The sequence below is a fragment of the Alligator mississippiensis genome, chromosome 1 (assembly GCF_030867095.1).
Source record: "Alligator mississippiensis isolate rAllMis1 chromosome 1, rAllMis1, whole genome shotgun sequence".
Classification (NCBI taxonomy): Eukaryota; Metazoa; Chordata; order Crocodylia; family Alligatoridae; genus Alligator; species Alligator mississippiensis.
Window position 1 is genome coordinate 430,721,003 of NC_081824.1, and position 15,779 is coordinate 430,736,781.

At 48.5% G+C, this 15,779-nt stretch overlaps 1 protein-coding gene across 1 annotated transcript in view; it reads left to right on the forward strand.

The window, feature by feature from the left end:
* Positions 1 to 4,841: 4,841 nt before the first annotated feature.
* Positions 4,842 to 15,779, forward strand: part of SPATA13 (spermatogenesis associated 13) — a 129,792-nt gene continuing 118,854 nt past the window's right edge. Inside the window, exon 1 of the mRNA XM_019497354.2 lies at positions 4,842 to 5,078. The gene's annotated coding sequence lies outside the window, so the exon portion shown is untranslated. The remainder of the gene's footprint in view (positions 5,079 to 15,779) is intronic.

A 15,779-nucleotide genomic window follows, 5' to 3' on the forward strand; every position in this document is an offset into this window, starting at 1 on the left:
GTGTTGCCCACTCTTGGGTCTCAGGGCCTGAAGGCATGACGCTATGATGGGTTCAGTAGCCGGGCTCCCTGCTGAGCTTGTTTTCCAGGTAGGACTAGTTAGTGTGTCCTGGGCTGCCTCCGTCCTGTCCTGGCCACCCTGCATGTACCTGTGGACCACATCCAGCATGGGTGCGGTCTCAGTGGGTTCAGGCTCTTTCTTGCCTCCATCTGGTCTGTGCAGGCCACCTCCAGTGTGGGTAGACTCCGTACCTTTAAGAGCTGAGAGAGCTCAGATGCTGTAGGGGAGCCTCTGCTGCGGTTGGAGCTGCTGTGCTGCCTGGTGGTCCATTGGCCTGCGGCTCTGCTGGTCCATGCTGGCTGCAGGGAAGGTATCCAGAGGTGCTGCCAGTGCTCCCTCCTTCCTGCTCCCCCCTTGTGTGCATCTGGGCTCCCTTTATCCCAGGAGCTTTGAGGAGCCAGACCAATCCACAGCCCCACTTCCAGCTGCAGAGCACTGGAGTGGCCATGTGCACACCTGGAGCCCAGCAGTGTAGCAAGTGGGGTGCAGACCTGCCACAAAGGAATCCTTTCAGGAGCTAAAACGCAAAAAGGAAGCTTCCAAGAAATGAAAACTTGGACAAACTAGGGAGGAGTATAGGACTATGAAATCAGGAAAGCCAAAGCACAATTGGAATTGCAGCTAACAAGGGACATGAAGGGTAACAAGAAGGGTTTCTACAAGTATGTCAGCAACAAGAGGAGGATCAGGGAAAGTATTGGTCCTTTACTAAACGGGGGAGGCAAGCTAGTGACAGAGTATACAGAAAAGGCTGAAGTGCTCAATGCCTTTTTCACCTCAGTCTTCACAGGCAAGGTCAGCTCCCAGACTATTGCATCTGGCAACACAGTTTGGGGAGGAGGTGAGCAGCCAATAGGAGCAAAAGAACAGGTTAGGGACTATCTGGAAAAGCTGGATGTCCTAGGACTGGATAAGTCATAGAATCATAGAAAATTAGGGTTGAAAGGGACCTCAGGAGGTCATCTAGTTCAACTCCCTGCTCAAAGCAGAACCAGCCCTAACTAAATTATCCCACCCAAGCCTTTATCTAGTTGGGTCTTAAAAACCTCCAAGGAGAGTCCACAACTTCTCTGGGTAACCTGTACCTGGATTTTACTACCCTCCTCATGGGAGAATTTTTCCTAGTATCTAACCTGAACTTTCTTTGCTGCAACCTGATACCATTGCTCCTTGTTCAGTCATCTATCACCACTGAGAACAGTCTAGCTCCATCCTCTTTGGAACCCCCCTTCAGGTAGTTGAAGGTTGCTATTAAATCCTCCCTCAGTCTTCTTTTTTCCAGACTAAATAAGTCCAGTCCCCTCAGCCTCTTCTCAGAAGTCATGTCCCCCAGGCTCCTAACCATTTTTGTTGCCCTCTGCTGGACTCTGTCTAATTTTTCCACATCCTTTCTGTAGTGGGGAGCCCAAAACTGGACACAGTACTCCAGAAGTGACCTCACCAGTGCCGAATAGGGGGGAGTAATCACTTCCCTCGATCTGCTGGCAGCCCTCCAACTAATGCAGCTCAGTATGTCACAAGGGCACACTATTGGCTCATATTCAGCATACTGTCCATTGTTATCCCCAGGTCCTTTTTTGCAGAGCTGCAGTCAGTCCCCAGCCTGTACCAGTGCACGGGATTATTCTGTTCTATGTCTAGGACTTTGTACTTGTCCTTACTGAATCTCATGAGTTTTCTTTTGGTCCAATCCTCCAATTTGTCAAGGTCTCTCTGAATCCTAGCCCTACTCTCCAGCATATCTACTGCTCCCCTCAGTTTGATATCATCTGCAAACTTGCTAAGTTTGCACTCCATCCCATCTTCCAGATCATTGATGAAAATATTGAACAAAACCAGCCTCAGGACTGAACCCTGGGGCACTCCACTTAATACTGGCTGCTAACTAGACATCAAGCCACTGACTACTACCCTCTGATCCTGATGATCCAGCCAGTTTTCTGTCCACCTTACAGTCCATTCATCCAACCCAGAATTCCTAAGCTTGCTTGAAAGAATGTTGTGGGAGACTGTATCAAAAGCCTTGCTAAAGTCAAAGTATACCACATCCACTGGTCTCCCCAGAGCCAGTCATCTTGTCATAGAAGGCAATCATATTGGTCAAGCATGTCTTGCCTTTGTTGAATCCATGTTGTCTGTTCTTAATCACCTTCTTCTCTTCCAAGTGCTTAGAAATGAATTTCTTGAGAAACTACTTCATGTTTTTTGCAAGGACTTAGTTGAGGCTGACCAGTCTGTAGTTCCCTGGATCCTCCTTCTTCTCTTTTTTAAAGATGTGCCTTATATTTGCCCTTTTCCAATTGTCTAGGACCTCTCCCAGTCACCATGAGCTTTCAAAGATGATGGCCAGGAGCTCTGAAATCATGTCAGCCAATTCTCTCAGCAACCTCAGGTGCATCCCATCTGGCCCCATGGACTTGTACACATCCAGCTTTTCTAAAAAGTCCCTAACTAATTCTTTCACCACTGTTGAAAAAGGCATTGAGTACTTCAGCCCTTTTTGCATCCTCTGACACTCTGACAGTACGTTTCCACCCCCCACCCCCACCATTCAGTCAGGGACCCACAATTTCCCTGACTCTCCTCTTGTTGCTGACATACTTGTAGAAACTCTTGTTACCCTTCACATCTCTTGCTAGCTGCAACTCCAATTGTGCTTTTGCCTTCCTAATTTCATCCCTGCATGCCCAAGCAATACTCTTATACTCCTCCCTAATTGTTTGTCCAAGTTTCCACTTCTTTTAAGATTATTTTTTGTGTTTTAGCTCACTGATGATTAAGTTCAAGCCAAACTGGTCTTCTGCCATACTTGCTAGTCTTCCTGTGCATCGGGATGTGTCACTCCTGTCCACTTAGTAAGGTTTATTGAACATACAACCAGTTTCCCTGGATTATTTTCCCCTTCAGATAGGCCTCCCAGGGGAATCTGTCCACCAGGTCCCTGAGCCAGTTGAAGTCTCCTTTTCTGACATACAGTGTACTTATTTTGCTACTCTCCTTTCTTCCTTTCCTCAGGATCCTGAACTCAATCATCTTGTGGTCGCTGCTGCCCAAGTTGCCATCTACTTCTCTGTTTTCCACCTAGTCTTCCGTATTTGTGAGCAGCAAGTCAAGAAGAACATGGCCCCTAGTTGGTCTCTCCAACACTTGCATCAGGATGTTATCCCCAACACTCTCCAAAAACTTTCTGGATTGCCTGTGCACTGCTGTATTGCCACCCCAGCAGATGTAGGGGTGATTGAAGTTCCCCATGAGAACCAGGGCCTGTGATCAGGAAACTTTCACTGTTTGAAGGAAGTCTCATCCACCGCATCTTTCTGGTCTGCTGATCTATAGCGCACCCCCCTGCCCCATGCCTAGCGATTTTCAACAGTTACATACTGGAGTTCTGAGCAATCATACAGCTCTTTTACACAAAGTGCAGCTCTTCCTCCTCTTCTCCCCTGCCTGTTCTTCCTAAACAGTTTGTATCCATCCATGACAGTGCTCCAGTCATATGAGCTATCCCACCAAGTCTCTGTTATTCCAGTTACATCATAGTTCCATGACCATGCAAGGACTTCCAATTCTTCGTGCTTGTTTCCCAGGCTCCATGCATTTGTGTACAGACACCTGAGGTAACTAGCCGATTTCTCTACTTTCTCAGGAAGAATGAGAAGACCTCCCCTGTTGTGCCCTCCTGCTTGTGCTTTCTCTGGGTCACCCATTTCCCCACTTACCTCAGGGCACCATCCCCCAGTGAACCTACTTTAAATCCCTCCTTGCTAGTGAACTTCTCTGCAAAGATGCTCTTCTCTCTCTTCGTTGGGTATATCCCATCTCTTCCTAGCTCTTTCTCTTTCTCTTCCCTTCTTCTTGAAACAACATCCTGTGGTTAAAGAAGCCACTAATTCCACTAGTATATATCTATATTTTTTTATAAAGTACATTAGAAACATTATGATGACTCTAAACTTACCTAGAGCAGGGCTATCAAAGATATGGCCTGCAGACCTTTTCATCCAGCCCATGGTGCTAATATGCATGTAGCATGCCACAGACTGACTTACACGCTGAATTCAGTGCACACTGGCCCCAGCACTGGACCCTGCATATGGCCTTCAGGAATAGTCTAGGGTATATACTACATGCAGTACCTGGAGGCAGTCCGTTTTTCTTATCTGTCCCGTGGACTGTCTGTGTGCCACTCATCCAGCCTGCAGGGCCTGATGAGTTTTAGACTCCTGATGTAGAGAAATTCAATCAACTTCTTTGGGCCAGTCAGGAGAAAACACTGAACTCTATGTTCAGAAGGTTTTGCTTTTCTTCTGTTTGTCAAATTGAGTCTTTAAAAGGAAAGTCTGTTAGTGAAATATTCAGTAATATGCTTCCTTCTAAAGGATGTGAGAAGTCTTTAGATCCTAAAATTAAAGTAGTCCAAATAAGACACATACTTGGGCTGGATGTGAAGTCTTTGGTGCACGAATATATACTCTTGATATTTCTTTCCTACAGAAAAACCAAACATGTAAAACCAAAGGTCTCCAGGTTGGATACATCTTTCACAGAATGGATTCTTCTATGCATACGGCTTCTGAAGGAGCAAAAAGTGAAGTGTGGTTATTATGTCAATACATGACAGGATTTTGGTATTTTTCTCAAGGACATATGTCTCTAGACAGGCTGAGGGAATATTTATGAAGCATGGTCTTGTTCTTACACTGACACGTTTCCAGCTGTACCTCCCACCACAGAGTAGGGGGAGGAAAGGAAGCTGCTGATTGGTGTGGAGGCTGCTACAGAAAACACTGAAGCTTTCTGGCTTTAGAAAGCTTGAATTACTGACTGCATTTTGCCCAGGCTTGGGCAGCATAAACTATGAATAACAGGAAAACTTTTTGGGGTGTGTTGAAGGGACACAAAAGAACATGTAGGTTTTCTTCTTGCTGAATGTACAGGTTGAGATTTGTGCCTTGTTTCTGGAATGGATTTGTTATTTACAGTTATCTGCTGCATTTTTCTTTTGAGTCTACAGAGAGGTAAGGAAGTAACAATATTCTTCCCTTCTCTTTTCCTTTTTTTCCCTCCTTTGGGAAGTTACAGACTCTTATTAGTGTAGCATCCATGCTGTATCCTCTACTGCTGGCGGCTCTTTATCGGTCAGTTGTTGTTCCTGTCCCAGAGACAGCTGCTTCACCATTGTTTGCAAAGCACTTGAGGATGAAAAGTGCTATATTGCCTACCTACAAATTTGAAAACAGATTCCAAAGATCCCGGTGTTCAGTTTACTGTAATAAGAAGGGCTATTTGCATAATTTGGAACAGAACCTGGGTTTTGTATTCAAACAACCCCAAAGTTAGGAGTGTTTGGATCTGGGGTGGTGGCTTGGGATCATATGTATAGGTATGGTGGTATGTGTTTGTCTGTGAGTCTGTGTATATGTGCAGTATTAATACTATAACCCTATACATTCGTTCTTATCAAGTTTGTAGGTTAGTCAAATAGGTGAACCAATTTATGAGATTAAGTCACAGGAGTTCAAGAGTATTAGAACTTGAAGTTCATGTCATCCAATGCAGCCCTAGGTGCCCCTCGGTCCTTTCTGAACCAACTACTGACCTGCTTGCTGCCACAGCCCTCCCCTGTTATCTGCATGGCTCTCTCAGTTCTTTCTCCCCATTCCCACTTATTACAGGGATCTTAGAATTTACCTTAAACAATTATTTTTCTTTGTGGTTGGCATGAAGCCAAAATATTTTTTTTTTTTTTTTTGCTTTGTGTGCATCCTTGAGTACCAGTTCCTGAAAAGCTTCTCCATCTGCTGCCACTGAGACCTCTTCAGGGAAGCAAGACAAAAGTTCACTTAAAGCTTCACATGGGAGGGCTGAGAATAATCCATCTCAGTCTTCCTGCAAGAACAGAACAGCTGTGGTCAAAGATCAATAAACACTACCAGTTGCTCTAAGAGTTGTAAATAGAAAGAATTCCACAAAATAAAACCTGCAATAGGGGTCTCTGTCCTTAACAATTTTCTCTAGCAGGAATCATGGGGAAAGCAGTAATTAGGGGGAAATTTGGTTTCTTTTTTTCTTTCAGTGGTTCCACAAACCCTAATAGATATTTTAGGTGGTGAGGAAATAACTGGAATGGGAAGACATGCTGGCCTGCTGTTAAAGAATAACTCATTTGTGTTTAATACACTGAAGAAACTGTACAAGAACAGTTTATCCATGTGAAAATATAACCCCAACCCTGTTGCCAAGGTCATTAAGACCTCAGGTGATCTGCTGCATAATTACTAGCTAGCTGTGTAAGGTTAAGCTGTGTGAGGCTAATTTAATTTACTCAGTGAGTGCATCTACAAGTGCAAATGCTCCAGGGTGGGTTTACTCTAGAATAGTTTACCCAAGCAGGCATCTACACATGCAGGGAAGCGAGAGCATATTTGCTGCTCATGGCAGCAGTCTCCCTCCCCTGCTGGCCCTGCACTGGCCCCTTGCAGCAGCCAGAAGGAGCGCTAGGCTCCCCCTGGGTCCTAGCCCAAGGGCTGGCAGGGAGCATGGGGCCAGGAGACAGCTGCCTTCTAGCAGGGTCTGGGAGATTGCTCCACGCCCCCAGAAGCTGCCTCCTGCTGGGGCAGGCCCTGCCACTGGTTCCTGGGTGGAGACAATGTCCCCCTGCTCCAGCAGAAGGGAGCTCCCAGCCCCTGCTCTGTGATAGTGGAGCAGGGGTTGGGAGATTCTTATTTCCCAGCCCTGGCTCTGGGACCACAGAGCAGGAGCTTGGAGAATCCTATCTTCCAAGCCCCGCTTCTCCCAGCATCAAATTTGTTGTCTGGCTCAGGGGTGTGTGTGCTGAGCTACTGGTGGGAATGTTGTGAGCCCAAGTCTGGGTATGGACACAGTGGGTCCCTGGTGATCACGAGGAAACTTCTTTCTGATAAGATTGCGGAGCCACTGATGATCATCTCTGAAAGCTCATGGCAATCAGGAGAGGTCCTAAATGATTGGAAAAGAGAAAACAGAGTGCCCATATTTAAGAAAGGGAAAAAGGAGGATCCAGGAAACTACAGACCACTCAGCCTCACCTCAGTCCTTGGAAAAATCATGGAACAGATCCTAAAGGAATCCACCTCAAAGCACTTGGAGGAGAAGAAGGTGATTAGGAACAGTAAGCATGGATTACGAGGAGCAAGTCATGCCTGGCCAACCTGATTGCCTTCTATGATGAGATGACTGACTCTGTAGACACAGGGGGACTAGTGGATGTGGTATACTTTCATTTTAGCAAGTCTTTTGATATGATCTCCCAAAACGTTCTCACAGGCAAGGTAAGGAAGTACAGGCTGGATGAATGAACTATAAGGTGGATAGAAAACTGGCATTGGGCTTAGAGGGTAGTAATCAATGGCTTGATGTCTAGTTGGCAGCTGCTATCAAATGGAGTGCCCCAGGGATCAGTCCGGGGGCCAATTTTGTTCAATGTCTTCATCAACAACCTGGAAGATGGCACAGAGTACACCCTCAGCAATTCTGCAGATGACAGCAAGCTGGGAGGAGTAGTTGATATGCTGGAGGGTAGGGCTAGGATTCAGAGTGACCTATACAAATTGGAGGATTGGGCCAAAGGAAATCTCATGAGGTTCAACAACAAGTGCAAATTCCTGCATTTAGGATGCAACAATAGCATGCACCAGTGCGGGCTGAATGGCTGGCCAGTAGCTCTGCAGAAAAGGACTTGGGGGTTACAGTGGACAATAAGCTGAATATGAGCAAACAGTATGCCATTGTTGCAAAGAAGGCTAACAGCATACTGGGCTGCACTGGTAGGAATGTTGCCAGCAGATCAAGGGAAGTGATTATCCCCCTCTATTCAGCACTGGTGAGGTCACATGTGGAGTACTGTGTTCAGTTTTGGGCCCTCCACTACAGAAAGGATGTAAATAAATTGGAGAGTCCAGTGGAGGGCAACAAAAATGGTGAGGGGGCTGGGGCACATGACAGATGAGGACAGGTTGAGGGGACTGGACTTACGTAGTCTAGACAAGAGAAAACTGAGAGGGGATTTAATAGCAGCCTTCAACTATCTGAAGGGAATGCAGCTAGACTGTTCTTAGTGGTAGCAGATGACAGAGCAAGGAGAAATAGTCTGAAGTTGCAGCAAGGGAAGTTTAGGTTAGATATTGGGATTTTTTTTTTCACTAGGAGAGTAGTAAAACATTGGAACACATTACGTAGAGAGGTTGTGGAATCTCCATCCTGGGAGGTTTTAAGACCTGGCTAGACAAAGCCTTGCCCAAGATGATCTAGTTGGGAATGATTCTGCTTTGAGCATGGGGTTGGACTAGAGGTCCCTTTCGACCCTAAATTTTCTATAATTCTATGATTCTGTGAAGTAATGATGTCACCCAGCAGGAACTGAGTTGCATAGCATCACATCTTTGGTCAAATTACCAAAAGTTTAAAGTAGTCTGGAGCCCTCAGAAAGTCTGAATAGATTTCCTCTGTTTATAAGTAGGCAGAGAGATTATTCTTTAAGATTCTCTTGTGATTTTGGCTAAAATATTTTTTATACCTAGCTCACTGTAAATTCCAATGTAACAAGGCATGATCCAGGATAGGGACCTTTAGGCACTACTACACTGCAAATAAGTGAATATCATCATCATGTTAGCATTATTGTAGTTATTATCTGTAATCATAATATTATAGATGTATATACAAATCCAAGTATTATTTAGCAGGGATAATTTTTCTACCCTTAAAATTTTTTGGGTTAACTCTTTTTGACATTTGTGGCCCTAACTGATTTTTCTATATTGCTTACATGCTGTTAAATTAGAGTTGTTGCATGGTCAAAGGGCTGGTGTACACAGGGAAATTTATCCACTTAATCACACTGGTTATACCACTGCAGTTATGCCAGCACAGCTCACCATGTGGACACTCTGGCTAGGTACAGACAGTCAAAAAGCCTGAGGCTGAATTGATTCGGTCTTTACAGGTTAGTCTAAAATACACAGATTAAATTGAAACAGAAGTGACCAGACATTTACCTTTGATTCAGGAAATGTGGCATCATGCCCACAGTGGCTCAAGCCAGTAACCAGGGGACCCTCAAGAACAGGTCTCTGGCTAGACCTGTTCACTGTCACTTCCTCTTCCTGATGCCCCTGAGGTCTCTGGGATTTACAGTCCAGAATTAAAGCAAGGACTCTGCAGGGTTGCTCATCACTCCCTCTTCCTGCTTCCAGGTGCCTGTGGGATTTATAAGCCACAGTTGCAGACAGCACTAAGTAAGCAGGGTATCTAAGCCCCCTCCCTGATACCAGACCCCAGCTGAGGTTTGCTGGGTGGGGGGCAACTCCCCCCACCCCACCCATAGACTTGGCTGCATCCCCAGCCAGGCTTGCCCCCCTCAGCCCCTTGTCGGCCAGCCTTCACTCCTCTAGCTAGGGAGCAGGGGGGCAGGGCCAGCCCTGCTCTCTGGAGCAGACAGCACAGCACAACACAGCCCAGGGCTGGAAGGCATGCTGGGATGCTGGGGAATTCTGATTTAACTTGAACCAGGAAGGGGTCTGGGACAGAAGTTTGATAAACTGGTTTGACCCAAATCAGTTAAATCTGGTTTAACCAGGTTTATTGTAAACCAGTTTCAGCCATTTTGAAATTGGTTTATGTGCACTGAACTTCTGTTCTGTTACAGGTTTAAACCAGTTTCTGATCACCAGGGATCCTGGTTTTCTCTGATTAAAAATTGCAAATTCTCTGATTAAAAACCCAAAATCTATGATAAAAATGAAAGGTCCCCCACAGCCTCCTCAGCCCTCCTGACACCCCTCACTCCCCCACAACAGCCCCCCCAGACCCACAGACGCGCAGGCACAGGCATGCAGACACAGACACTGACACCCACCCCAGCAGGTAAGTGTGTGTGGCAGAAAGGGAAGGTGCAGGGGGGCGTAGACAAAGAAGCAGGGGAGTGTGCCCCTCTGCCCACTCTCAGGAACAGGGCCAGGGGGTAAGGGCAGGGGTGGCACTCTGTGGGCCACACATGCGCTGACCGGCCTGATGGGGGGGGGTTGCACACAGAGGCTGCAACCGCAACTCTGCCACTGCACCCTGGGCTACCATCCCACAGCCACCCGCATGGCTTTGCAGGCAAGTGGCACAGGGCACGGCAGTGGTAGTATGGTAGCAGCCACCATGTGTGGGCCACGTATGTGCCACCCAGGAGGGTGGGGAGGAGGACTTGCATACAGCGGCCGCTACTACACTGCAGCTTATGCCCCACGACCAGCCGCATGGTTCCGCAGTGATGCCAGGTGGTGGCGGCTGTGTGCTGGCTGGAGGAGTGAGGGGCCTTGTGGGCAAGTGACGCAGGGTGTGGTGTGGTGGTGTGCACCATGTGCGGGCCACACACATGCCACCCAGCCAGCTGGCCAAGGGTGGAAGAGGAGGAGGGGGAGGGGAGCTCGCATGAGACCAGTTTCATGGCTCTGTGGCCATGGCTCTGCAGTGGTGGCGAGGGATGGTGGCTCTCATGTGGCAGCTGCTGCCGCTTACCTGTGGAGCGGTGTCAGTGGTGGCGGCCGCTGCATGCAAAACTTCCCTGTGCTGCTGCTGCCACCATGGAACCATGCCCACAGAGCTGTGAGGCCGGCCACAGGGTGGCAACAGCAGTGTGGTGGCAGCCGGGTGGCATCCCGTGCCATGCAGCAGTCACGGCCACCACCACACTGCCGCTGCCATCCTGCAGTCAGCTGCACAGCTCTGCAGGCATGGCTCCATGGTGGCAGAGGTGGCATGGGAAGGTTTTGCACGCAGCAGCCACCACCGCTGGCACGGCTCCACAGGTAAGCAGCAGCGGTTGCTGCATGTGAACCCCCACACCCCACAGCCACCATCCCTCGCCACCACTGTAGAGCCGTGGCCACTGAGCTGTGCAGCCAGCCACATGCAAGCTACCCCCTCCCCCTCCCTTGGGCAGCTGGCTGGGCGGTGTGTGTGGCCCGTACATGGTGGGCACCACCACACTGAGCCCTGTGTCACTTGGCCGCAAAGCCATGTGGTCGGCCACAGAAAGGCAGCGCAGGGCACAGTGGTGGTGGCCTCCATGTGTGAACCCCCTGTCAGGGCGGCCAGTACATGTGTGGCCCACAGAGGGCCCCTGCCCTCACCCCCCCGACCCGCCTCCCAGCTGCGGTGTGCTGCCTGTGACCGGCAGCACCCCCCGCTCCCTCAGCCCCCAGGTGCCTTCCCCAGCCCTGTCCCACAATCGCCAAGCCGCACTTATCTCTAGGGTCCAGGAGTGAAGGGCAAGTCTGAGCCTGAGCCTGAGCCCAGCCTTGGCTGACTCAGAGGCTCAGGCCCCGCCCTTCCCCCTCTCCCTCCCCCTCCCGCCAGGGCTGGGGGTTTCCTGCCCTTTCTGCAGTTGGCTCTTGCAGGCTGGAACAGTTCCAGCCTGCAAGAGCTCTTTGCAAAAGTGGAGAATACGCGGATTTCTCTGCTAAAAGGGGAAATTGTCGTTTTCTCCGATAAAAACAGGGAATCTGTGGTTTTCTTCATTTTTCCATGGGTAAGGGAAAACCTGGATCCCTGCTGATCACTAAAACCGGTTTATGTGTAACTTCTGTCCCTAGCCCTGTGATTCATTCACTTGCCACTCTACCAATGTCATATACACTAGGGCTGTGCAAAGCTTCGGTCCCTGATTTGATTCAGCAGAGATTTGGCCTGATTCAGTGGCTGAATCTCCAAATCCAAATCAAATCAGGAGACCCTTTCATCTCTCCGAATCGAATCGGAACCCTCTGAATCGATTCAGAGAGATTCAGAAATATTCAGAGATTTGGACATAGAGACAGCTTTAAATGTTTTTTCTACATACCTCTAGGTAGCAGGGGCTCATGATCGCTGCAATGATGGGGCGCATAGAGTGTCCCGCAGAAGCATGGGGGGCTCCCCAGCTCGATCGGCAGCAGACCTGGAAGTGGACCAAAAGCACTTCTGGTCAAATTCTGGGTCTGTTGGGGAGCACGCAGGGCCCCCCCCACACCACCCTGTCTCAGTGACTGGTGCCTCCTGAGTCGGGGGGGCACACCCAGGGTCCTCCTGCAGTCGATTGCTGAGCTGGGGAGGTGCGGGGGACCCCCCAGTGCACTCCCTGGTAGACCAGAAGTACTTCACGGTTTGCCACCTAGCACATGAAGGATGTCAAGCACACTCAACATGCCCTAGCATCGCAGCAATCATGAGCCGTGCCTGCTACCTCAAGGTATGTAGAAAAAGCTTTTAAAGCTGTGTCTATGTCCGAATTGCTGATTCTCCAAATCAGCATCGAACCTTCAGATTCAGATTCAGCCAAATTAAATCAGGGACAGTGATCTGAACAAATAAATCGAATCACTGTCCCTGATTTGGGCCGAATCAAATAGGGCCCGCTTCGCACACCCCTAATATACAGCATCACCTGCTCACAGTGCCCCTCTGTTGTCTGTAACTTCTGTCCCTAGCCTCTTACATCAGAAGAAGCATCCACATATGGTGTTATAGCAGTATAACCACAGAAGTATACTTGTACCAGCATAACTGTGTCAGTAAATTTCTTCTTATAGGTAAGCACTCATAATATGCTTGGCGTTCCAATTCTACAGCACTTTGTCCATATGAGGGTTGGGATCAGTTACACTGGGATTACTCCTATTGAGAAGAACTCCAGGATCAGATTCTTTGTTTCTATCTCAGTTGGGTATCAACTTACCCTCAGATCAATCAAAGGTATTGGGTGAGCAGCTTCTAAGTAACATCTTCAGTTGTGGTTCACTTTAGAAAAGATGAGGACTGACTTGTTCTCTGTACATACTTTTGTAATTAGATGTTTCCATTTTTATGAAAATACTATTTCACCTCATATGAAGCTGGTGTCAGAGACATGCTAATTATCATTATATCAGTATAGGCACTAGGGCTGTGTGAAGCTTTGGATGCTGATTCGATTCGGAGGAGATTCGGCCTGAATCCAAACCGAATCGGGGGACCAGTTAAAAGGTCCAAATTGATTCAACGCTTTCCGAATCAATTTAGAAAACATTTGGAGAGCTTCAGCAATTTGAGCAGTCCCTGTCCACTGCAGCAGGGAGCTGGACCTGGACTCCATGATGGTATGTAGGGGGTGGGGGAGGGGAGGCTGGAGGAGGGGGGAGGGGACCATGGAGGGACCCCTGCCAGGCGCCATCCCCTGCCTGTTCTCCCAAACCCCCCAAGTGCCCCCGGACCCCCGCCTGCTGTCCCAGCTCCCCCAACCCCATGGCTGCCCCGCCTGCCCCAGCTCCCGGTTGTTTAAAAAAAGTCCGCACTCACTGGGTGCTGCCAGGCAGGGGGGTGATCCCCGCTGCACCCCACTGCCCCACGCTGCATAGGAGGCTCTGCCATGAGCCCCCTACCCCCGCCTGCTCTCCCAGCTCCCCCCCATGGCTGCCCCATCCGCCCCAGCTCCCAGTCCTTTAAGAAAAACAAAAATACCCTGGACTCACTGGCTGAACTCTCCACACAGTGTGGGGCAGTGGGGGACAGAGGGGATCACACCCTGCTGGGCAGGAGCTGGTGAGTCCCGGGGTTTTTTTTTTAAAGAGCTGGGAGCTAGGGTAGGTAGGTCAGCCATGGGTGGTGGACTGGAAGAATGGGCAGGGGTCAGGGGGCTCATGGCAGAGCCCCCCATGTGGTGTGGGGCAGTGAGGATTGCCCCCTGCCGGGCAGGCGCTGGTGAGTGGGGGCTTTTTTATTCTAAAGAGCGGGGATTGAGATCTCCCATTGAGAGCAGGTGGGGGATGGGGCCAGTATGATTCAGAGATTTGGCCGATTTGGCAGCAGCTGAATCTCTAAATCAGATTTGAATGATTCGATTTGGGACAGTGATTCGAATCACCAAATCAAATCACTGCCCCCTGAATCAGCTGATTCCGAAGCGAATGCTAGCTGCCTCGCACAGGGTTAATAGGCACTAGTACAGAATAAAAACCATTTTCATTACCACTATTTCCCTGAATACAAGAGCAACCATATGTTGCAGTATGAGGATGGTAAAATGGAAGACATTTTAAGCCCTGTGTCCTATGCCACAGACTTCTATTTCTACCTGCACAGTACAGCTCTGCCAGAAATCAATATTTTGGTTCCCTGTTTCTATACATTCAACTTGCCATTTCTAACCAGAAGGATGCTGGATATTAGCAGGTGAATTGGTTTGAAGTTGGTGGCTTTAAGGTACTACTACCCATTGTTCTGTCAGGGCTGAGGCCTGTGATTCCATTTTTGATCAATACCTAGGTGGGAGACATCGCAAGCAGTTCTTTCCAGCTGAGTATTTGTTTCAACATCAGTCCTTAAGGGACCATCGAGTTTGGGTGACTATAATGAATGTATCTGACATCCCATCTGTTGTAGAACTGCCCCTGCAGGTGTGCATGTAGCAGCTTGAGAATCCTGAATAGAGTTACATAAGAACATAAGACATGTCATACTGGGTTAAATCAATGGTCCATCTAGCCCTTGTATTTTTTCTCTGACAGTGGCAGAAGTGGATGGTATACAGAGAGAGCACCAAACTTGATATCTCTAGAGTGATCTGTCCTCTATTCAGTACCTACCCTGGCATTCACCGTTTATTGGGTTAAAGATGCCAGAGGAAGCATCTCCAATCATTCATCAGGCATTGTTTAATAGGCATTAATAGATCCATCATCCACGAATTTATCTAATTCCTTTTTGAACTTGGCTATGCTATCTGCCTCCACCACCTTCTCTGGCAATGAATTCCACAAGTTAACTATGTATTGCTTTAAAAAGTACTTTCCCTTGTTGGTTTTAAACCTGTCACCTACTAATTTCAGGTGGTGCCCCTTAGTTCTAATATTCTGAAACTTGGTGAACAACAGTTCCTTGTTCACTTGGTCCATACCCTTCATAGATTCATGGATTCATAGATGTTAGGGTCGGAAGGGACCTCAATAGATCGAGTCTGACCCCCTGCATAAGCAGGAAAGAGTGCTGGGTCTAGATGACCCCAGCTAGATGCTCATCTAACCTCCTCTTGAAGACCCCCAGGGTAGGGGAGAGCACCACCTCCCTTGGGAGCCCGTTCCAGACCTTGGCCACTCGAACTGTGAAGAAGTTCTTCCTAATGTCCAATCTAAATCTGCTCTCTGCTAGCTTGTGGCCATTATTTCTTGTAACCCCCGGGAGCGCCTTGGTGAATAAATACTCACCAATTCCCTTCTGTGCCCCCGTGATGAACTTATAGGCAGCCACAAGGTCGCCTCTCAACCTTCTCTTGCGGAGGCTGAAAAGATCCAGTTTCTCTAGTCTCTCCTCGTAGGGCTTGGTCTAAAGGCCCTTAACCATACGAGTGGCCCTTCTCTGGACTCTCTCCAGGTTATCCGCGTCCCTCTTGAATTGCGGCGCCCAGAATTGCACACAGTACTCCAACTGCAGTCTGACCAGCGCCCAATAGAGGGGAAGTATCACCTCCTTGGACCTATTCGTCATGCATCTGCTGATGCACGATAAAGTGCCATTGGCTTTTTTGATGGCTTTGTCACACTGTCGACTCATATTCATCTTGGAGTCCACTAGGACTCCAAGATCCCTTTCCACTTCCGTGCCACCCAGCAGGTCATTTCCTAGGCTGTAGGTGTGCTGGACATTCTTCCTCCCTAGGTGCAGCACTTTGCATTTCTCCT